General features: G+C 44.4%; 1 protein-coding gene across 11 annotated transcripts in view; it reads right to left on the bottom strand.

Annotated features, from left to right (window-relative positions):
* Window positions 1-26,238, bottom strand: part of LOC119649162 (supervillin) — an 838,258-nt gene that overhangs the window by 250,065 nt on the left and 561,955 nt on the right. The window contains exon 1 of one of the 11 annotated variants that reach the window (XM_038051188.1): window positions 14,224-14,335. The exons of the other annotated variants lie outside the window; for them this stretch is intronic. The gene's annotated coding sequence lies outside the window, so the exon portion shown is untranslated. Of the gene's footprint in view, window positions 1-14,223; window positions 14,336-26,238 lie in introns of those variants that run through there. 11 annotated transcript variants of the gene reach the window in all.

The raw sequence follows: 26,238 nt of genomic DNA, 5'->3' as shown, positions 1-26,238 counted from the left end.
CCTTGTGCTCTAACCACCCAGTTATCCGGACACAGCTATCCAGCTATAAACTTGTTATCCGGAAAATTGGGGCTCTGCGAAAACCGTGCATTCTTAGTACCGACTAGATGGAGGGCATTGTACATTAATTATTCCCTAGACATCCCGTACGGCTTGAAGTCGATATCGCGGAAAGCGTCGTGGACTGCCCCCTTTTCACAATAAAAAAGCTCGAAAAAGCAGTTCTCCCCATCTTCTTTTTCTTTAGCCATGAAAAACAAGAAGGCTCGTTCGGCTTTCGGATTCAGAGCAGGGAGCCTTCAATTCCGTATGATGGACAGATATGCTAGGCACATTAGAAAACTCATTCCACGTGCCAAGCTATATCTCGCGGATGTTGAGGAATTATCTGAAAGATCGCTCCCTGCTCTATGAGACGGAAGAGGGCCAGAGAAAGAGTAGCACAGGGATCAATTTTAGGGCCCAACCCCACACAGTTGATCCTCGAAATACGTATTTTTATAGATAAGATGCTTTTAACCAATAAAAAATAAAAATATCTTTCAAGGTAATCCTTCATTTTAATGACGAATGTTGAAGGCCCTATATCCCGAGGCGTCTTTTTATGGGAACAACGTAGTCCGTACTGCTCTACTGCGCGGAGATATGGACTGATACCGTTGATAAGGAAGTGCATAGTAACCACCTTGCGCAAATGCAGCGACGGAGAGCTTTGTGAGTGTCATCTACTTATCGCACTGTCTCAGAACTGGCCATCATGGTGATCGCGGAAGTGATCCCCGATGGTCTTTTCGCTAAGGCACATGAAGCTATTTACAACCAAAAGTGCGAAGACTTCAGAGAGTCGGTTCCCCGTCTGAAGAATGACAACGCACACTTACCCAGTGGCAACTCCCTTGGCAAAATGAGACAAGAAGAAAATGGGTAGCACGGCTCATCGACAAGTTAGATCCGTGGCTGAACCGAACGCATAGTGAGATTGACTACTTCCTTATCCAACTTATAAGTGAACATGGAGGTTTTCGGTTTTACCTGCACAAGATTTGGAAGGCACAATCTCCTGATTTTGTGTTCCGCAATAGTGTTCTGAAAGGTGGAATGGCTTTCGTCATCAGCTTTATGCAGACACAGGGGACCTTTCTCCAGGCAACATTCGTTAGACAGATGCTAAGGAACGCTTTCTGTTACGCATCATGTTCGGGTTTTTCTTGTTGCGAAGAAAATTGAATTGAACTGACCACTCCTTTCCTCCTCTCCCGTCCCGTAGTTGAAAGGAATTCCCTAAGCCGGGAGAGCGCCGAATTATTGAGATTCCAGGCTAGCTCTCCGATGATAGAGAGGTGTTTAGTTGGTAGCACGACAGCGGACTACTGCGGAAGTCGAGCACTTTCTGCATAAACACATTCACCTACCTATTCCCAAAAAAACCTCTGTCTTCATAAAAGGCAACCAACGTCGGACCCTGAAACTATAGGAAACTCCTGGAAATACGTCTATGTTGGAACCTAGTGTCGCTTTTGCATGTCCAGATAGAGTTGAAACTTTACTCCCGTTTATGCTCAATGCCCACTTGCTTCGACTTCTTTGCCAAATCTCTGAAAGTTAACGATTTTTGCATTTGGGCTCAACTAAAATATATCGGGACATGCGCTTACATGCCTCTGTGCCCTGTTAGGTAAAGGGAAAAAATTGTGTCTTATACATGGTCTCATATGCAGTCGGATAACTGGAAATCGGTGTGCCGGTCGTGGTATCTACAACGGATAGCATTCTTATCCGAAACTTCCTTCGCCTTAGGTATTTTTGGGAAGCAATCTACAAGGTTCTCACCCTGCTTCGACAGCTACTTAAAAGTGGCGAGACGGCAGACGGGGCAGCAACCCTGTCGGCTGAGTCAACACCAAGTGGTCAAGCGAAACCTCATAGTGGTAGCACCGGGAAACGCTACAGTTGAATTGACTTGCTAGTTATGGTGGAGTAGACGGAGCTCCCCTGGTCATCTGAAGTAACACCGGCCACGGATCCTGAACAGAGGTTATCTGGTCCCAGGAAAATTCTTGAGCTGATTCTTTGCCTTTAGCCCCCTTGTAGGATTTTCATCGCGGGCAGAGCTCCTTGCACTGTACAACTCAGGTGCCGTTTACAAATACACTATAAATAGCATTGCTTAAAAAATCCCTCCTCCTTTAACTTTTGCCTACAACTAACTACGCTATTCTGGTCATGGTCGAGTTTAAAAAAATGGCTGCATTAGAAAGGGCCTAAGAAAAGTGCTTCCCCAGATGAGGTGTTGGCAGAATTTCCTAATGAAAGGTGAAGTGCATAGCCACACATGGCACATAGGCTTGATTCGGGTGTACCAATGTAACTGCTGTAGTAGGACATTATGGCATTATGGCTGTTTGATAAGTGATCCAAGCTGAACCGAATTTTTAAGACCTAATAAAATTATTAATCACCTAATCACCTAAGATCTGCATAGAATATTAATTTCTCATCCCAAATTATCCTAGTACTTGTGAGGTATTAATCCCTGTCTTTAAAATGGCTGACTGTGGTAGAAGAAAAAGAGGTTTCACCCTTATACCAGGTACTCAAATAAAACAAGCAGCAACAATAAAACACTCAACTTTTAATTAGTTAACTGACCTATATAATACGACGAAAGAGTGCTCAGATAAACAATAAGTCAGTTTCCCAGACTACAAGGATAGTTTTACCCCGCTCCTAGTCCTGGACCTCTGGTCTCGGCTTACTAGTTGTGCAGTACTCAGGATCATCGATAATAAGAGACTTCCAAATGGTATAAACTACTGCAAAGGCATCAGCTTTGAACACATCATCCTAGACAGACCCTCATAACATCATTTTTTTAAAAGCATTCCTAATTGAAACATCTGCAGTAAAATTAATTGTGGAAATTCTTCTTTGCGTTCCGCACCCATTAAAAAGCACTTTATTTGCATATAATTTCCACGCACGCCAAGACGCCATTAATTCCAATACGTTTGGAATGAGAAAGGATATCGTGCAGGCTAAATATAGCGAAAAAAACCGTTTCTGTTTCCTTTGAGACTAGTATTCCTGGAAACATTTTTTAGAAAGCAATAGGAACGGAACGTTTGAATATTTAACAACCTTTTCCTAAACCAATAAAGTTTCCCGAGCGAAGGACAAACATGAGGACTCACTGGCTACATAGAATAGGTAAGGAGTAAAAATTACCTTGACGAAAACATTGCATGCAGGTACACACGAGACTTTCAACTACCATTGACAGAAAGGAAAGGCGGGTTTAGTCACACTTTTGCAACCATAAAATCAGAAAGGCAGACAGGATTGTTTACTTGTGACCTTGCAAGGAATAAGCAGGTAATATTGTGTAATTCTAGGAATCGTTTATTACTAAGCAGGGATTTGTTAAACTAGAAGGACGTTTCTAGGCAATAGTTTACCTAACGCCACCTGACTCAAATCAGCGTTAGTAAAGAGTTGTTCCTAGATTGATTTGGAATTACCTCGGTCAATATTTGACTGGCGTTTGGGTTCAAATTAAATGTTTCCATTATGCAATTCGTCGGAATCCGCAGATTGCATTGAAAGGAATTGTCTTAATATTTTAATTAAAATTTAACATTAATCAAATCAATAATGATTATTTAGAACTTTCATTCATTGAACTTCTAGACGAAAGTGGTAATGATTGAAGGAGATATCAGAAATTTATGTGGGGATAATGCTGTGGTCAAAGGGTAGTATAGGTCCCAGGGCGAAACGTGGATTGGTACCCACGATGTAGCATAAAACCTGGGAAATGCCTGCTGAACCAACACCAACAGCTCTACTACCAAACCCTATCTCCACCTCCACGTGGTGACCGCTGGGAGCTCTTTCTTGACGAAAAGCTGCAGACGGAGAAGGATGAAGGCGAGTCTCCCGCCAGCGTTGCAAGAGATGCGATGGACAGGGACCGGTTTCCTGGAGAAGAGCCACTACACCATATATTATAGCGGTCATCCAGTAAACCATGTGCTCGGAGTAGGTTTCTTAGTCAGCCAAAAAATGAAACCTGCTGTTATCGACTTTGAAAACATAAGCGAACGGCTATGCACTCTGTGCTTGCGAGGCAAGTTTAGAAATATAAGCCTCATTAACGTTCACGCCCCTACAGAGGAGACTGCAGAGTCGGAGAAGAATACCTTCTACGAGGCAGTAGAACGAACCCTCGAAACCTGTCCCAGATATGATATCAAAATCATACTTGGGGATTTTAACAGCCAAGTAGGGAAGGAGCCTGTATTCAGGCGATACGTTGGCTCCCATAGCTTACACGAAAAAACAAATGATAACGGACTGCGGACTATTCAATTAGCAGGGTCACACGAAATGGTTGTTAGAAGTACCTGGTTTGCGCGGAAAGCGGTCCACAAACATACGTGGGCCTCCCCAGACGGGACCACTTTCAACCAAATTGACCACGTGTTGATCGAACGCCGCCACCTCTCAGCCTTGATGAATGTCAGAATATATAGGGGGGCCAATATAGACTCGGATCACTATCTCGTTGGCATGGTGTTCCGAGCTCGAATAACAATACCACCTAGAATCCCCTCTGACAATCAGGTGAGAGTGAACACTGAAGCCATCCACAACACAACCCTCCGCGACACCTATAAGAGGGAAATGGATGCCGCAATAACCGCAGTCAACAGGGGACCTGGAGATGAAGCATTAACAAATGATCTTCACAACCACCTGAAGAACGTTATCATGGATACGGCCACAAGCATACTTGGTCCCAGCCGCAAACGGAGTCGGAACGGCTGGTTTGATGATGAATATAAGCTAGCAACGGAACGGAAGAATGCCGCATACCGAGTAATGTTGCATTCTCAAAGAACGCGGGCACGCGCAGAGACTTATCACGAACTCCGTCGAGCGGAGAAGCGACTTCACAGACGGAAAAAGGAAGCCTGGGAGAACCAATAAGTCTGTGAACTAGAAAAGTACAGGGAGCAACCGCACCAGGCGCGGAAGTTTTACCCCACAAGTCAGCAGGATGAAGCCTTATACACTTCGATGCTCATCCTGCCGAGACAAAGAGGGAAATCTGATTTCAGACAGAATGGACATATTGGAGCGATGGGTTGAGTACTTTGATGAGCTACTGAACAACCAGAACATCGGCGAGTTGGAGGTCCCGCCAACTGAAGACGACGGACAAATACTGCCTGGAGAAACAGTCCGTGCAATTCACCGGCTAAAAAATCATAAGTCTGTGGCGCGGCAGGATCTGCAGCATTCGAAATTTATTTCGAATGTTGCGGATGCGGGCGGGTAGATGGCGCGGAGCTCTCCACTCACTCATTTTAGAACTCGCCAAGGGAGTGGAAAATTAGCGGTGAGAAAATGCCGTTGGTTGGGACTGTAAGGACCGCATGGAAATAAGCCGGTCTCTTCTATCTCCAACCGCGGCGGTGAACACACCTAGACGAAGTTTAAAGTTTTAATTGTTTAATAACAAAATTTTGTTGTTCGTCTAGGTGTGTTCACCGCCGCGGTTGGAGACACAAGAGACCGGCTTATTTCCATGCGGTCCTTACTGTCCCAACCAACGGCATTTTCTCACCGCTAATTCTCCACTCCCTTGGCGAGTTCTAAAATGAGTGAGTGGAGAGTTCCGCGCCATCTACCCGTCCGCATCGGCAACATTCGAAATAAATTTCGAATGCTGCAGATCCTGCCGCGCCACAAGTCGCCAAGAGCCGATGGAATTACAGCCGAATTGGTTAAATATGGAGGCGACCAATTACACCAAGTGGTTCATCAACTTGTGCTCAAGGTATGGGACAACGAATCAATGCCTGACGATTGGCAAAGAGGCATTATCTGTCTCATACATAAAAAGGGAGATATCACACAGTGCAGCAATTGCAACCATCTATAAGATATTCTCCACTATCTTACTAGGCCGGATAGCCCCATACGCCCAGAACATCATTGGCCCATACCAAAGAGACTTCACTCGAGGCAAATCAGCAACACATCAGATTTTCTCTCTGCGGCAAGCGATGGAAAAACTGTTGGAATATGGACAACAGTTGCACCATCTGTTCATCGACTTTAAAGCCGCCTATGATAGCATAGCCAGGGTAAAACTGTACACGGCCATGAGAGAATTCGGTATCCCGACGAAATTAATAAGACTGACTAGGCTGACCCTGACCAATGTGCGAGGCCAGATAAAAGCAGCAGGATCACTCTCAAGACCATTCGACATCAACAACGGTCTACGACAAGGGGATGCCCTATCATGCGTCCTCTTTAACCTGGCCCTCGAGAAAGTGATCCGTGATGCTGAGGTGAATGCAAGAGGTACGATCCTCTTCAAGTTCACCCAACTACTGGCTTATGCTGACGATATCGACATCATGGGAAAAACCACCCGAGACGTACAAACTGCCTTCATCCAGATCAAGCAGGCGGCGATTAGTGCGAGATCTTGGGCTGCACATCAATGAAGGCAAGACAAAATATATGGTGGCAACGTCAGCACCGTAGACGAATCAACCAGCAACATCAAACCGATAACAGCTATAATGATGAAATCCGCGCACGGTTGTTGTCAGCCAACAGAGCCTATTTCAGCTTGCAAAGACTGTTCCGCTCGAAACGTCTCACCATAGGGTCAAAGCTCTTACTGTACAAGACTATGATCTTGCCAGTCCTCATGTATTCCTCGGAAACTTGGGTTCTTAGCAAGAAAAATTGCAAACTCTTGGCCGCGTTCGAGAGAAGAATCCTTCGAAGAATTTTTGGCCCCCTACATGAGGATGGACGATTCCGTAGCCTACACAATGACGAAATCTATGAGTGATACCATGACTGTCCGGCTGTGGATAAAATCCGGCTCAATAGGTTACGGTGGGCGGGCCACTTAATCCGTATGGATGAGGATGATCCCACCCGGAAAGTCTATAAGGGCAATATCTATGGTAGGAAAAGAAGACGAGACAGACCCTGCCTAAGATGGAGCGATGGCGTAGGTCAGGACGCCAGACAGCTTTTAGGGATATCGAATTGGTGGACCTCGGCGTAAAACCGGGATGTCTGAAGTTCCTTATTAAGGCAGGCCTAGACCAGATACCGGTTGTTGCGCCGTTGATGATGATAATGCTGTGTATTCAGAAAGGTGAGGAAACTTTCACTAAGTAGTTGTTCTTGCTGAGCGGAAAAGGGTAATAATATGTACCCTTACATATTATTACCCTTGCGGGTGCAACTATATAAGAGGTCAACGTACACATATACCTTTCCACATTGCTGAGTGGTCCAATAAGCAACTAGGTAGATACGCTATTGCCTGTTCGTTAGATTTGTTTGAGTGAAACCTGGGATTGTATACTTGCACTGAATAACTTATGACATCTTTGTTTCTTTATCGAAAAAGAGTTATGTATATGGCTGCTGGGGGCATACGATATCCACCATGCCTACACACCATTGCTGCTGATTTTTTTACAATGTGCCTTACTTCTTCCTAAGGAACTACAGGGGGCAGAACATAGCTATTCTCACCGATAGCCAAGCAGCGATCAAGGCACTTAGGTCCAACCAGGTGAACTCTAAACTGGAAGGGGAATGCCTTGAGAGACTGAATACACTCGGCTCGTCCAACAAGGTCTGGATACTTTGGGTTCCAGGCCATGCTGGGCTGGAAGGCAATGAGGCAGCGGATGAACTAGCCAAGAAGGGAGCAGGGACGCCTTTACACGGGCCAGAACCCTTCTGTGGAATCGGAAACGGTTTCATGGCTATGAATCTAAGAAACGAAGAGAAACGGTTGAGGGAACTATATTGGGCGGGCCTACCAGGGATGGAGCAGTCCAGGGTGCTTATTGGGGGATACGAACCCATGCGCACAAAGGATTGCTTAAACCTCACCAAAAAGAACCTCCGAATCATAGTGGGAATTCTCACTGGTCATTGTCGGCTGAACTACCACCTAGGGAAGCTAGGGATATCTACGGACACTGCCTGCAGGTTCTGTGAGGAGGAGGACGAAACCTCTATGCACGTCCTGGGACAGTGTCCGGCACTTGTGCAAAGTAGGTCGATACATCTGGGAGAACACTTAATACCAGATGCAAAGCTGAAACTTCTGGAAGTGGGGAACATACTAAAGTTACTAACGGTTACTGGCCTGCTTGAGATACTATGATCAACAGGTACACTATAACCAGTAAAAGGGGCACAATAGTTCTTCAAGGACGCGGTGCGACTTTCCCTTAACAGAATAATAATAATACTTCTTCCTAAGACCCTTTGAGGAACCAACACTCCTCAACTATTCCGCACCGTGAGGCTCTAAGGTGACCCTTACGTAACGCTTCATGGGAAAATGTAAATTGATATAACCAGCAATATAGTTGTTAGCCTTTTTTATATGTGACCTATCCACTGCGGTTCCGTTTTGCAATCTGCTATCTTATTTGTGCGCTGATGAAGTTTTTCATTCCAAATTGTATTTAGTCAGTATTTTTGGCAACTATTGAGGACAAATTTTCATAAAATTTTGGAGTTTGAACTGACAGTGGTGGTCTACCACTGCCCATAAAACTAGTTGCAGAATAGCCTCAACTTGATGCTGATATTGATATAACTGCTTATTTTAGACAGAATAGTGGGAACGAATTTAGTGACGTTTATGCGCCGCATTGAATTCAGCATCAAAGTAGATGAAAACAACTCCACCTCCAGCTTTTTCGATTTTTATAAAACAGTAGATGTGAGTTGATGTAGGCGTGGAGCTTTGGAAAAACAATAACGGTTGCTCTCCACTGCTGTTTCTATGCTATTACATTTACGACAGCAGGAAGCACCCTAATACCCCTCCAATTATCACACTCAAGACAAGTATCCTTCTTCAGAATCTTAACGATACTTTCCAGGATTTATGAATCAGTAAAAGTAGCAACTCCACAAAAAGTGCAGGGATTCAAGAAGCAATCCCGCGGAGCGCTCCGGACTCTGATCTCATTAAGGGTTCCCCTTAAAATACAACCGATTTACTGGATGTGCGCATCCATAATCAAGCCCATTTTTATATCTGCATGAATCGTCTGCTGGCCAAAGCTGAACTTTGCTAACAGCGGTAGGTTACTGGTTACTGGCATGGATCTAAAGGTTCGGTTGGCAGAGTATTACTAAATGGCGCAACCAATCACGGCGAGCCGACCCCACTTGTAATATGGACAAAGTCAATAGAAAAAGAAGAGGTTGACTGCCTGTTACTAGTGCGATAAATACTATGTTGACTGTTGTCCCAAATCAATACCTATTCATGCGGAGGTGAAGCAAGAAGCAGCTAACGACACATTTAGGCCACCACTCATATGACCACGCGTCCATCTGCAAATATAATGTTGCTCTAATGCTATAAACGCATTTGAGATGAGATTTGTCCCATTAGTACCTAGCACGTGTGATATTGACCTTCAAAGTGTTGAATTTTAACAGAAGCGACAACTTTGACATATTATAACTTTATTGTTTATAGTGCAATTTTCACCAAACCTGGTAAGATTACGCTCTATATTATAGCCTATATTGTGGGGAATTTCATGATACTAGGATGAACTTAAGGTGATTTATAGTAATATACTATTATTAACTTTACAGATATCGGTATGGGGGTTGTTTCGGAGCCTAAGCACCATATAATGACAGCCTCTTGTTTTTTTTCAGGTTTTTGGCTTGTGAGGTTTCCGAAAATGGTCGGCGAAAGAAATGATAACTTTCCACCACCGCACTGCCAAAACTAACACCGACTTTTGAAAGTACTGAGACCTAGCATTTGATACCCCACGTGACTATATTTGATAAAAAAACATTTACACCCCCTTTTTGTTATATGGAGACCCCCTTAAATTAGAGGTAGCATGATGTAACTCATTGTATGCGTGAGCGTTCACAGTTCCCACTTTTCCACCAAATTTGCTATCAACCGCTATAACCGTTTCCGAGAAAAATGTGTGTGACAAACAGACAGATAGCCAGACACAAATCTAGACAGTAAACCGATTTTAATAAGATTTTCTTCTTCTTCTTTTCTTCAGCTTTTGTCCCGTTCACAAGCGGGGTCGGCTCATCGTGATCGGTTTTGCCATTTGGCTCTATCGAATGCCTGATCTGGGTGCAATCTCGAGGCTTTCAAATCCCCATCTAGCGTCTCACGCCACCATTGTTTAGGCCTGCCTTTTGGTCGTTTACCATCGACTTCGATGTTCAGACCAATCTTGGTCACGAATTACGTGACCATACCATCGAAGACGTCTGTCTCACAACTTTTCCACGATCGGTGCAACCCCATAACGATCGCGGATATCCTCATTTCGGATGTGATCTAAACGTGTGACGCCACTTGTTCAACGTAACATCTTCGTCTCCATTACCGCAAGACGCCGTTCATTGTCTTTTATAGTCGGCCAACACTCAGAACCATAGAGAGCGACAGGACGGACGACATTGCGGTAAATTTTAGATTTAAGACGTTCGTTGATACGTCGATCACAAAGAACACCAGTTATGGAACGCCACTTCATCCAGGTTGCGTTAATGCGTGAAGCAATTTCATAACGCCGTTCTCTATTGGCTGATAGCGTTGACCCGAGGTATTTTGTTTTACACAAAACCTTGAAAAACAGGTTTTCTTGGTTGGCTAAAAATATATATATGAAAACAAATCCCTTGCCTAGTGTTTTGCTCCTTTCTAGCACGGATGAAACAAAACACTGAGGAAGGGAAAAACTGATTACCGAATTACGGATTTTGTTTTATTAAAGACAATTATAGCCAACAAAGGAAACTCGTACTTTTTCTTTTCACATAAAGAACTGGCTACCAAATTGAGTCTGAAAACGGCTAATTTGAAAGACATACTTTGAGGAAACAGTAAAATAGAAGAACGGTAGACAGACGATCACGAATTTTTTGGTATCACAGACTTAATAATCTTCACCGACGGAAGACAAACTAGGTTCAGGAGTGCTCTCCAAAAACACGAATTTGAAACTGGCCTGACCTCTCGGAAAAAACGACAACTATACTTTAAACGCCATTTTATTGGCAGCAGAAAAACGTTTCTGGCTAAAATGATGGCGCCTCATCATTTGAATCTGCTCCGCTCGACAGGCAGCATGATCAGCACTGAAAAATAAGACCAGATCATACCAGTTGATGTGGCCTTGCTACCAATTGCTGCTAGAACTTTCCTGAATGAACGAAACCTTTTTGATGTGGGTGCAGGATACTAGACTCTCGCTGATAAAGAGAAGGCTAACCTACTGGCTCGCCAAGAACTTCAATCCCCAACGCTGGAAAAGAGGAAGCATTTGGCACCAGACCAACCCCTACTCTGACGGTTGAAGAATTCAGCCAGTGGGATGGACAAATTTGAATTCCTGCTGACAGGCGAAAGTCTTTTTAGCAGAACCCAAGGTCTTTGAAGCAGCATTTTTGTTGCCCATTAAGAAAGAGAGTGAGAGCCTTTAACAGAATACTGCTCCTTAGAACACCATAATTGAGGTAGTGATCGCGACTACTGGTGGCCGATGTGAAGAAGAGGAGGAGAAGGCCCTACATTCCATACGCCGCTACCACCACCCCCCCCCCCCTTTCAGACCTCAGACATAGATACTTCGAAAAGGCTTTCTTCAACGAAAAATCTGCAAACTCTTTACCTCTAGGAGATGTTCTCAAAATGGCAAAAACCGACGATAGACGCATGTGCAGGCGATTCTAGGCGAAGAAGCAATGGACCTAATAAAAGGCCTGAATAGTTGGAGCTACAGCTATTTCGTCAAACCCAGCCTGAAAAATATTCCCACCATGTTACCAAAATATCTGTCAAATTTGGTAGCCTCTATTCCGAATCTCGATAAACACGCATCCTAAGAAAACCACTCCCTCCTCTCGTCGAGCCTGCCTTTTACTAAAACTGCTATAACCGTTGGGCTTTTCAGGAAGGAAATGAGGGCAAGACCCAAATTGCAAGTTCCAGTGCACTGTGATACCTAATGTGTTCCTGCAATTCATATGGAAGGACTTAAAAGGGACAGAAGTGAATACGCTGGCATATTTTCTTGACTATAAATAGCCGCAGTAAATCAGTGGAATATGCAAAAACTTGATGGGGTTTCATTACCCGCAAACCTTCACGACTTTCGACCTGACTCCATTTACTCATATTCGGAGGAAAATTTATTTTCTTCGCTGCTCCTTGCGTCGTTTACAGTTTCAAGATTTTTAGTTTATATTCATTTTTAATGGAAAAAAAACTTAACTTCCATTATTTTTTTTCAGAATATAATACAGGCTCCGTGGAAACCAGAAAACATCTGCATATCTAAAGAAAATTGATCCACTTTCCAAGAACTAAGGCGGAATCTGGTCGATTTTGATCTACTTTCAACAGAAAAAAGTCTTGATTCGTGATAACAGCAATTAGCGCAATTCTACCATATCTCGATGGCTGGAGTGCGCCACTATATAACAAACTAACTTTCCCTGGAGCTCAATTAACGTCATTTATCGTAACACAGAAACGTTGTAGCACATGTAAGCCACATAATTCTCAAACTATCGCCAACAACATTATCGTGTTCCGCAATTTCGATAAGACAATCTTGGAAAGTTATCTACGCTCCGAACAAGCACTCCCCGAAAAATCAAGTGCGCTTGGGGGTCAAACATGCATGCGTTCTTGTACATGGCACATGGTGACTAAGTTTTTTTATAAACCATAACAATATCAACGATAAGGTTCGGAATTCGTTGACAAACTTTTTTTCTAGACCCAACAGAACTCAATCAAGTGAATGCCTTAGTGGAGACGATACTCTCCCAATAGGCGGCCATTCATAATTTTTCCAGTAAGACTGCTGGGAGGCCTGAGGAGCTGAGGATTATCATGATAAAGGCCACGTTAATAAAGGGGAGACATTGTCCGAAAAGACCAAACAAGAAAGAAAGAAGGAAAAATAAGTGGCGTCCATGATACAATGATCGCCCATTCCTAAAGAAGTCGCTCGGGGTCTCAATGAAAAGGCCACTGACTCACTGGCTAACGCTACAGCTCGTACGAGCATTGGATAACGTGTGGTCGCACCGAACACACAAAAAAGCAGGAAAGCTGTAATCAAAACAGAACATGATACCGAGATCAAGATAAAGATTATGAACCACTTCAAGTTTTCGGAGCTATGACAACATTTCATGGAAATGAACACTGATGCGTTGTTACTCATGGGGCCGAGCTTCCTCTCGACCAATGGGTCTTGGGGGATTTAAGGATTAGTCGTTGCTTTTGGCACTGGGATCAGCTTTCTACAAGAAATTGATGCGTAATTAACGCGTTCCACTGGAGATCCGGCTCTGATCGAGGGAGCTGGTATGGGACCCGAGATGACAACACAACAGAACACGGTGCAGGTGCTACAGGTGCTAAAATATCGTGGAGCATGTCGCAAACAGAAATAACGTAATTAAGAGATACATGTGAGCCACTTAATGGTGATGTCGTTGTTTGTACAGGTTGTGAATTATGAGAGTGTTTTACGGGGAAAGTACAGTTCAGAAAGGTTTAAGACAACCTCGGGAGCCAGAAGATACTTGGATTGTACTCTGGACCCTCTTGGGAAGAAAGCAAGAATCAAGGGAACTTAGAAACTCTAAACAAACGTCTTCAAAAGGCAAAACTTGAGAAGTTGCCTGGATTGCAAACCTCTAATTGATTGAGTCTTCCCCCATTGCCATGGCTTGATTTATTGCCACTAATTCGATTTGAGCGTGCCATTCAGGGTCACCCGATCGGATCCCCACTGGCTCAACTGGTTCTAATCCCCCAACTGCTTCCCAGACCCATTCAAAACAAAGCTGAGCATCGTCGCACTATGTCTGGCTCAGAGCATTCGCTTGGAAGCATTCGAATTAGGTAAGAAGCGTGAGTTCTCATATCTGAAACGCCTGAGACCCCGAGCCCCGGCTTTGTTTATGTCAGCGTATTTGCCCACGCCATAAAAACGACATATCACGGTTTCGTTTACTGCAGAAGATACTGTTCGTGTTTTTCCTAGGCAGACCGAGCAAGCTCACAGTTACGTTCAGACACTATCAGCAAAAAATCTGAAACCAGAAATCGTGTGTAATTTCAGACAAGTTTACCTTTGGTGTGGGTTCTCCGCCCGGTTCACAGCTTCTCCAGATTTCGAATTTACTCTTTTGGTATCAACTGCACTTTCAGAGGAATTCACTTCACCGCTAAGACCACCCAATCGACTGATGATAGTCTGGGAACGATTCTATGCACTATCGCACTCTTGGAGATTTTTTGAATTTCCAGGAAAAAACACTTTTCACGAGCAGCACAGGCACTGTGCTCGATTCCGAACCAATTTCAGATAATTCTGGACACCTTTTAATTCATAAATCACAAGAAATGCACTCTGTGAAAATCACGGCTCAGTTTGACAGGCTTCGTCTGGGAAAATGCACTGCCGCCAAAAAAAGACACACAACATACCACCTCGCCAGATGCTCCGACTGAAATGCTACACCGGCTCCGAGGAAATCACACAAAAGCTGCGGAAAGACACGACCCCACTATGCGGGACTGGAAACCAAGCACATGGTAACCCTGCCCAGTGTGGACTGTAAAGATACACTAGAATACCACAATTCTCCTTCAGTCCGGTGCATGGTGTCTTCACTGACTTCTCATCTCCAGTTGGGTTCGCTTGTGTGCGTGCTATTTTGTGGACTGTGAGACAGTCACCCAGTCGAACTGGTGGACGCGAATGAGATGGCAGAAGTCGTGTTTCTCTGCTTTCTCTCTTCTTTGTTTACATTTTTGGGGAATTCCATGGATTCAGCCTTGTGACGTCACGAACGGTTTAGACTGCATTCACTCATACATTTCCGCGAATGCAGTGCACGTGTTGAGCAACCAGACCAGCTGTTTGGCAGACACCGGCGACAGGGTAGCCAGATTTGGTGCAATTTGTGGTGATGAACGGGCAATTGACACATCGACGCTTCTCAAGGAAGCAGAAATACTAAGTCAATCAAAGTGGAGACATATCACCGCAATTTACTACCGCATGATATCATGATTCCCCTGAAAGTCAGACAAATTTGGTGCAAAAAACTCAACAGGCATTTTTCAAATCTAAAATGATTAGAAAACATTGCTTTCTCGGATTAATTGTCTGAGTACATTAATTTGTGAAATGTTGGCAGAATTCCTTAGGAAGGAATTCTCACAACACCAATATCCTGTCGGTTCCAGAATCGTGATGGTTTGCACTAAGTGTTTGCAAGTGGGAAAAACTGGTAAGAATGTATATTAATTGAAATTTGAAGTGCTAAATTTGGAGTGATTAAGGGGCGACTGTGTGCGAATTGTGACAAGACCATATTTTGAAGGTTTTTTGTTAAACACAAAACCTTATTAAGGTCCACGTAATTTGCGCTAACGAGAATTCGCTTGCCAATATTGGTCTGAACATCGAAGTCGATGATAAGCGATCAAAATGCCGCCCGAAACAACGACGGCTTGATACGCTGGATGGGGATTTAAAAGCCTTCCGTTTGCATCCAAATCAGGCGAATGGCGAAACTGACCACAACAAGCCGACCCCGCTTGCAAACGGGACAAAGGCTGAAGAAAAAGAAGAAGACAAAACCTTATTAATGTCGATTCAATATCGCTCCGTCTCTCAATTCTCACGAAATTTGGTAAGATGGTGTGGTCTGGGAACCGCTTTACATATAACCAGTGGCGCCATTTTGTATTGATTTTGAAGGAGGCGCCCCACTTTTCCAAAATGATCTTGTTTCTGATATTGAGCGAAACATTGAGGGTTGAGGGCTCAAAATGTGCGCCCAAAAAGTGGAACTGGTCTCGTTCTGAGAACCTATCCAACCAAAAAATCTGAAAAGAAATCACACATCATCTGTACGAAATCTAGACCTCAAAATACATCCCGTTCCGATATCTGCACACATAGCTTAGATATTTACCCGGCAACGAACTTAGGGGGGTCATCCTAGAAGTACAAAATTTGGCGCTGTTATGGGGGATAGCATAAAGCACAATTTAAAGTTCGTAGAAAATCCTGCTATTATTAAAAATGTTATAGAGGGTGGTACCCATGATGGAGCATAAAACCTGGGAAACGCCCGTTGAACCAACACCAACAGCTCTACTACGAACCTTACCTCCACCTCGACGTGGTGACCGCTGGGAACTCTTTCTTAACGAAAAACTGCAGAGGGAGAAAGATTAAGGCGAGTCTCCCGCATCTAAAACAACTACTACTAACTGGTCCTCCAGGTTGAGGGTTGGGTAGGGTTGACAACCCAACACACAAAACCGAAGTTACGAAGCGACAACAGGAACCTCGGACTGGATGGATAACACAGCGACGAACCCGGCAACGTAAACGGAATAATGATTTGCACATTTTCTCATGGAACGTGCGCTCCAGATACAGAGATGGGCCAGATACCTTGCCCCAATATAGAGCTGATGTAACAACATTGCAGGGGATGCATTGGACAGGGATCGGTTTTCGGAGAGAAGCCACTACACCATATATTATAGGGGCCCTCCAGTAAATCATGCGCTCGGTGTAGGCGTCTTAGTCATCCAAAAAATGAAACTTGCTGTTATCGGCAAAATGTTTTAATTAAATTGGTGACTCCGAAGAACTCGCCCGGTTCGAGAATAATTGGAATAAAATTCCCGATTGATTGGAACGAGGAGAAAAAACGGGTTTGTGTGGAAATTTGCAATTGCGACGATTGTGCCCAGGTAGAGTGAGACAGCGCAGCCAGAACTTGAGCGAGAGCCGGCATCGTCGCAGGGCCAGTTCGGGCTGTTTTTTGTGTGCCGCTCGTTGCGAAGACGGCGAAAGGTGGCTAAACCGAAGGAGCCAGACGCAGCAATGCCAGCGCAACTTCGAATGAGCGATCGTAAGGAATTCTGCCTAGAACACCCCGCATCAGCGCCGACTGGAAGGTTCATGCCATTTATTTCGCTGGGAGACCACAGGGAGCCGGAGCCGCCGACAAGGATCAATCGGAGGCTTACGAACCCCAACCTCAAAAACGTTGTCAGTGCAAGCCGCAGCAGGGAAAAAGTTTTTTAAGTTGTAAAATTTTGTATTGTTTGATATTGATGACATACTTCCACCATGTCCTGAATTTGCCGCAAGAAACAGCGACAATATTTTTTAAAATTCGTCCTTGGATTTCCGCTCTCTTGGCGAGTTTTTTATTTTTGGTCCGCGCTTCAAGCGTCCGCTCCGGGGTACATCGGTGGATTTCGCTGAAGTGTATTTTTCTTTTGTCTTTCGTAAGGACATTTGGGAGTGCGGTCTGTTGTCGTCAAATTAGGGTCTGTTCAAATTCAGTACAGCCGGGTTCTCGACTCATCTCGCATCGTTCAACTTAGCTTTTGTCATGTCTCTGGACAACAAAGACGCGGCAGGCGCATCGGGGTCTCAAGTGACCGCCCCGGCTGTGCGCGTCCCCCCTTTTGGCGGAGGGACCCGAACCTGTGGTTTGTCCATCTGGAGGCGCAATTCTAGATGTCCGGAATCACAGCGGACGCGACCAAATTCAGCCACGCCATTGTAGGCCTGGATGAGGAGATCATCCTCCTGGTGGCAGACATTGTTAAAACGGCCTCCTACAATGTACTAAAAACAGGGCTAATTAAGCGCCTGTCGGTAAGTGAGTCAGCTATGCTGGATCACTTGCTGGCAGGTTTGATGTTGGGCGAAATGAGGCAATTGGGAGCAAGAAAGATTCTGGGGATGAAGTATTAACAAATGATCCCAACAATCACCTGAAGAACGTAATCATAAATTCGGCCACAAACATATTAGGCCCCAGTCGCACAAAGAGTCGGAACGACTAGTTCTACGATGAATGTAAGCTAGCAATGGAACGGAAGAATACCGCATACCGAATTATGTTACATTTTTAAAGAACGTAGACACGCGCAGAGACAGCATGAACTCCGTCAAGCAGAGAAGCAACTTCACAGACGGAAAAAGAAGCCTGGGAGAACCAACAGGTCTGTGAACTCGAAAGTACAGGGAATAACCGCACCAGGCGCGCGAGTCTTACCAACAAGTCAGCAGGATGAAGCCTTATTCACTTCGATGCTCATCCTGCCCAGATAAAGAGGGAAATCTGATTTCCGACATAATGGGCACATTGGAGCGATGGGTTGAGTACTTTGGTAAACTACTGAACAACCAGAACATCGGCGAGTTGGAGGTCCCGCCAACTGAAGTCGATGGACAAATACTGCCACCATCAAGTATAGAAGAAACAGTCCAAGTATAGAAGAAATCATAAGTCGCCAGGAGCCGATGGAATCACAGCCGAATTGGTTAAATGTGCAGGCAACCAGTTACACCAAGTGGTTCATCAACTTATGCTCAAGGTATGGGACAGCGAATCAATGTCTGACGATTGGCAACGAGGCATTATGTGTCTCATACATAAAAATGGAGATATCATACAATGCAGCAATTATAGAGGTATCACGTTGCTGAGCACCATCTATAAGATATTCTCCGCTATCTTACTAGGCCGGATAGCCTCATAAGCTCAGAGCATCATTGGCCCATACCAAAGAGACTTCACTCCAGGCAAATCAGCAACAGATCAGATTTTCTCCCTACGGCGATGGAAAAGCTGTTGGAATATGGACATCAGTTGCATCACCTTTTCGTGAACTGTAAAGCCGCCTATGATAGCATAGCCAAGGTAAAACTGTACACGGCCATGAGAGAATTCGGTATCCCGACGAAATTAATAAGACTGACTAGGCTGACTCTGACCAATGTGCGAGGCCAGATAAAAGCAGCAGGATCACTCTCAAGACCATTCGACATCAACAACGGTCTACGACAAGGGGATGCCCTATCATGCGTCCTTTTTAACCTGGCCCTCGAGAAAGTGATCCGTGATGCTGAGGTAAATGCAAGAGGTACGATCCTCTTTAAGTCCACCCAACTACTGGCTTATGCCGGCAATCGGTACGATATCTTGGGCTACACGTCAATGAAGGCAAGACAAAATATATGGTGGCAACGTCAGCACCGTAGACGAATCAACCAACAACATCAAACCGCACTGGTCAAACACGAAGAAGAATAAGGATAGGAGAATACAACTTTGAGACTGTTGACAATTTCTCCTATCTAGGGTCGAAAATCACAACCGATAACAACTACGATGATGAAATCCGCGCACGGTTGTTGTCAGCCAACAGAGCCTATTTCAGCTTACAAAGACTGTTCCGCTCGAAACGTCTCACCATAGGGTCAAAGCTTTTACTGTACAAGACTCTGATCTTGCCAGTCCTCATGTATTCCTCGGAAACTTTGGTTCTTCGCAAGAAAAATTGCGAACTCCAGGCCGCGTTCGAGAGAAGAATCCTCCGAAGAATTTTTGGCAGCCTTCATGAGGATGAATGATTCCGTAGCTTACATAAGGACGAAATCTATGTGTGATACCATGCCCGTCAGGTTGTGGGGGGGGGGGGGAGACTCTGCCAAACCATCCAGCATTCATCTGTTACAACGGTCTCTCCTCCTTAGTATTTCCGCAAGTTCGATTAAAACTCACTTACCAAAATTGGTCTGCATAGCGAAGGCAGAGGTCACTGAAACAACGATGGCTTGTTACACTGGAAGGTGATTTGAAAACTTCGCGCCTTTGACCAAACTAAATAGCGCTGCCTGATCAAACTAAGCCGCCCTAGCGTCTGAACCGGAAAACAGTTGAAAAAAGGAGCACCGTCTATAAGATATAGGCTTTGAATATCATCTACCTATCAAAAGGGGTTCCCTCCAGGCAAATCAGCAACCGATTAAATTTTCTCTGTACGTGGTCACAATTTCGTCGCCGCCTATAATATCCAAAAAAAATGTACACGGCAAGGAATTCGGTATCGCCACTAAACTAGCAAGACTGATAAGGCTGACCACGACCAATTTTCGAAAGCATATTAAAGCAGCAGGATCAATCTCGAGACCATTCACCGTCAACTACGGTCTAAGACAAGAATGATCCGCGATGCTAATGTAATTGCGAGAGATAAGAGAATAACTCTTGAAGTCCACCCGATTACTGGCCTATATTGACGTCGTGAGAAGAGTAACCCGAGGTGCGCAAACGATCTTGTCAGTCCTCATGTATTCCTCGGGTATTTCGGTTCTTAGCAAGAAAACTTGCGAACTCTTGCTCTTGCTAAAGATATCTGCCATCTGACCAGCAAAACAGTTCTCTTGCTTTCGAATGACAGCTGTATGTCGCATGCAAACCATGCTGAGCTTCGGCGATCGAGAGTTCTACCTTCTGCGAGAAGATGCGGATGCAATAAGCAAATGAAGGCAAGCGATCATCACTAGAAGCCAAAAATAGCGCCTCTCTTGATTTGCGCATCCAGAAGCAACTTCTTAATCTACTGTTCATTGCAGTGTGGTCGATCTGCCAGTCTGTTGAAACAACTGAGTCTATCGCGGGCTCTATTCTCAACTAATATGTCACCAATGATGAGGCGGTGATAGGTGCAGAAAGCTGAAAGTCTGTCGTCATTGTCGCTATGGTCCCTAAGACTGTGTTTTCTCATCACGCGTCCGAGGAAGGTAGTGTCAGACTCCAGTTTTGCTTTCAGATCTCTCACCACGATCACAATGTCAGCTTGAAGCAGGCGTCTCTTGAATCACATTGAGTTGATCATAGAAAGCCTTTTTCTCTCCTGTATCAAACGCCTCTGTTCTTGCACTGCACTATAATATTGAGACATTCCATAATATGGCCGGAATCTTGCACCTAACCTTACCTAAATATAGAATTACTAACCTGTATCTGAAATTCTCACTGGGATTGAAGGAAGGGAGCCTTCGTACTACTAAGGTGGCATAGTGAAATTTGGACTCTTGCCGGCAAGCGAAAATCCTTGTGAAGGAGCCTAGGGCCACTAGAGCGGCATTTTTGTTATCCCTTAAGAAGTGGGACATGAAAACCCTAGTAGGGCTTTTGACGGGACACTGCCCCTTAAACTACCATGTGGAAAAGATTGGGGTAGTGGTTTCGGCTGTGTGCAGCCAGTGTAAGGAGGAGAAGGAGACGGCCCTGCATTTTTTATGCAGCTGCCCGGTATCCTCAGATCTCAGACGAAGACACCTTGGCAAGGTTTTCTTCAATGAGGAATCTGCACACTCTCTGCCTCTGGAGAATGTTCTCAGATTCGCTAAAGCCTGCGAACACCGTAGGCGGGAAGCCATTGAATAGGCAACTTACGGGGATAGTACAATGGGCCTCATAACGGCCTGAGTGCTCGGAGCTACGGCTCCCCTCAGTTAACTAAACTAACTAACTAAGGTGGCATAGTATAAATCATAAATCGTTGTCGAAAACAAAAATCGTGGCAGAGAAATCACTTTCCCGCTGAGGCGTGGTAACAGTTTTTGAAGTAAAAACTCAAAAGAATTTTACGAAGAATATTTGGGCGTTAAATATCTATAGTAGAAAAAGAAGGCGTAGTAGAGCTTGTCTCCTGAAGCGATGGCGCAGCCCAGAACCCCAGACAGCTTTTAGAGATATTTAACCTTAAAAATTCGACGGCGTGTGGAGTTCCTTACTTACGAAAATCGACATGGTATACATTTTGAGGCGTCAAATTTAGCTGGTGATCTACCTTAGGAAAACGTCGTCTAGCCCAAACTTGTTAGCTGAGATAGTGATGAATCTCTTCCCACAAAATGTTAAAACCGCTAGCCTTCCTATTGTCCAAGTGGGTCGCATCGAAAACCCCATTGTAAGCGAGGAAGAGACCCTGAAAGTTGCAAAAACATAGCAGAAAATAAGGAGCCTGGCTTGGACAGAACAAATCCAATAAGGTAGCAAGGAATATAGCGCCAAATATGTCCGCCGAGGTATTCACCCCATGTCTTCAGGAAGGAGCATTTCCTACAGAGTGGAAAAACAGAGGCTGATTCTCATACTCAAGTCCGACAAACCGCTGGGTGAACCTTTATCATACCGACCGATACACCTTCTCAATAATACTGGCAAATTATTTGAACTTATAATTTGTAACAGATTACTTCCAATTGCCGAAAAGGGAGTCGGTCTCTCTTATAATCAGTTCGGTTTGCGAAAGGAGAGTTAGCCTGGTTAGCCGCACTTGACGAGGAAAAATGTTGTGCAGTAATCATACTCGATGTAAAGAACGCCTTCAATTCCGTGAGATAGGCCAATTACTTGAGTCCCTAATCAACCTAGGCATACCGAAGTACCTGGTGCATATCATTGCCGACTTCCTAATCGATAGGCTTCTGTACCACGAGTCAAATGAAGAAATAAAATTATATCAAACGACATGTGGAATTCCACAAGGGTCCGTCCTAGGCCCACTCTTGTGGATTATTATGTACTGACGGTAGCCCTCCCTACTAATGGGTCCTACATTGGTTTCACGGAGGACATTGATGACACGGTTGTTGCACGCCTCCACGAAGATGTCGAGCTTTATGCTAATGAAACAAGTAATATTTATTACCAAGCGAAAAAGTTCCTTACTGAGAGGTTTATTCAGAACTCTTTAAATTCTGGTTAGGCCCTGATCATCTTATCTTAGCAGATTTCTTTGATGATTTTGGAGATACATACATCTTAAATATTATGTATTAGTCACACTTTCGTCATTTTGACCACAAATTGTAAGGCATCATGTTTAGAGTCTTCCCCTGACAATGAAGTTCAATATCTTAAATCTGATTTTATTGGATGGTTGTCGGGGTGGTGGTTTCATAAAATGGTATGAATTTGAATTCAAAGCGATTCCTATTAATCTTGTTGTAAGAGATCTTAAATACCATATCCAAATTATGTTGAATTCGAAAGCATTTCCTACCGCAAAACGTTTCACTATGAGATCCATGAGATACAATTTTACATATTTTCGGTATCGCATCACATCTTGACTTAGAACGAATTTAAGACGGGAAAGGTTCAAGTTTGGCATCAAATACCTTTGAAATGAATGTCGTCGTGTTTAAAACGTTTGAAATTTCCTGCATTGCGCTTGAGTTTCCGCTATGGCGACAACATATCGAAAATTCACCAGTCACTTATCATGAAAGACGCCAACATATCTCAGCTTTCAAAAGTTGCTACTTCCATCATTTGCTGGCCATAGTGGAGTGAAGACATGGAATTCACTGATCTTAGAGGAGCTTCTATGACAACTCCAATTCCAGCGAATGGCTCCCCGCAGTAACTTTAAATTGCCGTTCAAGCATTCCCAAGTCATATTTGCGGATATGACTTTGCCTTTGTATCGCTTACAATGATATATCACGTTCCAGTCCGTTTTCCGCAAGCTCACAGAACACCAGTCGGAAGTGTCTTTGAAAAGTTATTTAATACAACTTGGTCGCAACCACATAAATTGCGAATCATTTTTAATAGAAACCACAATGCACGTGACTCGGAAAATTCCCTGTCCCCCATTTCGCTCCCTTTTACCATTATGTAAGCACGTAAGCCCAGCAGCTCACAAGATAAGAAGATGAATGACGTCTGAGAGAATGTCCCTGAAGATACTTATCAACGTCCTCCACTCGCCATTCTTGTTTTCATTCATCAGTGAAAAGAATTTCATTTTCATTTGCGGAAGAAAATGAAATGAGATGAAAACGCGATGCTGACGAGATTCTTCTTTGCTTGCATGCGCTTTTGTAGGCCTTCAAAGCTGGGAAGCTGGCTGGAGCCAAGTAGGCGATGCGATATGCCAGCGAAATACGTGCATGGAAGACATAAAACGCCCGCGCCTATGAGTTTTGAAGGTTTCTGCACGTCCTTGCGGGGGTATCCAGTAACACGCATTGAACGGGCGCCTCGTCTATTGAATGATGAATGGAGGCTGAATGACGGAGATAAGGCACGTGGCAATCGGATGTTCGAAGGTTCTTGTAACGATTCTGTTCTCCTTTAATGCAGTCAACCTCAATGAGGCAACAGAAGACTTGTTCAAGGTTTCAGTATAGCAGGCATTGTTGATGGCTTGTCTAACTTTCTCGGGAACATGGAGGCACTCACCTCGCTGTCAGGAGATACATTTTCTTGCGCAATAGGAATTCCTTCCCTAGTGTAAGGTGAATTGCGTTGTACCAATATAATGTTCAAGTAAGACACATAAAAATACAGATAAAGTTCAATATAAATAAAATTATATCGAAAATTTGAGTGACGGCGCACGAAATTTAGAGAAACTAATGAGACATCAGGACTACTGAGGAAATCTAGGGAAAAACGTCCACAAAATTGGCTCAGGATTATTTTCAGGTTTGGATGTAAGGGAAGGTATTTTTCAAAATAATTTGAGTTGCCAATGGACCCAAAGATTTCGGCCGGAAACAACTTGCTTCAATACAAACTTTATGGTGACCTCATATATACTGCATACTTTAAAATATTGTATCTTTATATAATTGACTTAGTGGAATACCAACATGATGATGTGAAAACTTGCACTGTTGCTGGGAAGTGGGTCAAATCCAGGATGCAGAAATTGCCCTGGTGATCACTATTAACATATGTAGTTTCCGAAAAAAGCCGTCTTCATAGTATACTAAAACAAGTGGGAATACTGGAAGCTGGCGCTTCGAGTATGAAGGCTTTGTATCCAACTTATGAGAGAAGCTTCTACGCACATTTTTCCATATAGCTACAAATCGCCTTTTAGAATGCACGAAATTCACATAAAATGTAAAAGTTTCACCTTGTATAACTGTTAATAATAGTTGGATTTTCTTCAAATTTCTCAAAGTTATGCCTTGTGTCATCCCTTATGGGGTCAAGCAGTGTACTGCAGGATAGACTGATGCGGAACATAGCTCCCTGAGGCCAACCTATCTTTGTCTAAGGATGAGTTGTCTCACCTCTGGGACGGTGTGTGCCTTTTCAGGGGCCAAGCCTCTCGTCTACCAAGACCGTTAGTGAGTGGTGATAGCCACACCCTGTACGAGGTGACCCTACTATTAACAAAACGCTACGGATCTAGACTGGGGAGTCGAAAAACACCTCCCCCAATCCAGGGTGTCATGCGAACCGTGCCCATTGGATAGTTTGCAGTCGGGGGTAACTGACTGTATTCGAACGGAGCCTCACTGATACCTGGTCGCCTCAGTGAGTAAGTTAGATCTTACCGTGCTACGGGGGGCTATGGCACGGCGGACCTCTTAACCCCCATACTCGTGGGAATCAAATGAGTACTAAATTGGAAAAAAAAAACAAAAACCAAAAAAGCGGGGCCCCGTACCGCACCAAAACTGGTTAATCAGGTGGAGGCACGTCTCCGAATTACTGAAAGCCAGGTGACTACACCCAAGAAGGGAGAAGTTGGGACGTCAAGCAGTGGATCCAAGGTGAGCATTGGTATACTGCATGGACTACAGCCAACGAACACCACTGCTCAAAGAGCAGGGACCAGCAAAAGCACGTCTGAGATAAATATAACAGACGTCAGGAAGGAGACAGGTCTCAGTGGCGCCGGGGTTAAATGGTACCTGCGCTATCTGAAGGAAGGCCTGAAACCAGAAGAGGCCCTTAAGAAGGCTCAGGACAGACCTAAGTCATCTCTACCGGAGCCGAGAAAGCGGGGAGCAGCAGAGATCAGCCCGCATGAAGGGAATGCCCCCAAAAAACCCAGACCTGAACCCACGGGAGGAGAAAACCCGGGCAGGTCAGGAGTGAAGGCAGGACCCTGGAAGCCCGGCATTAGCTATGCTAGTGCGGTCAAGGGCATTCGACTGGCCATACTGCCAAAAAGGTTTCCCGAGCAAATACTCACTCGGGAGGAACAGGAAACCATTGAAGAACTTGTCGTCAAGCAGATGATCAAGGGATGGACGTCGAAACTGGTGTTCACCGGGATACGCTTTCGACCAGGCCTTATACTGGTGGACTGCGCGACGGAAGGTACCGCAGAATGGGTCAGAACCATAATTCCTAGATTGCCAGGCTGGGAAGGGGTGGAACTGTCAACATGTGCTGGAGATGATATACCAGGAGCCCACATGGTGACAGTTTTTCTCCCAAAGGCCGCGGCAATAGTAACAGAAGACCTCATGAGACTCCTAATTGCTC

This window comes from Hermetia illucens, chromosome 2 (assembly GCF_905115235.1).
Source record: "Hermetia illucens chromosome 2, iHerIll2.2.curated.20191125, whole genome shotgun sequence".
In the NCBI taxonomy this organism is placed as follows: domain Eukaryota; kingdom Metazoa; phylum Arthropoda; class Insecta; order Diptera; family Stratiomyidae; genus Hermetia; species Hermetia illucens.
The sequence above is the reverse complement of the archived record's forward strand: the minus strand, read 5'-3'. Positions and strand labels throughout refer to the sequence as shown.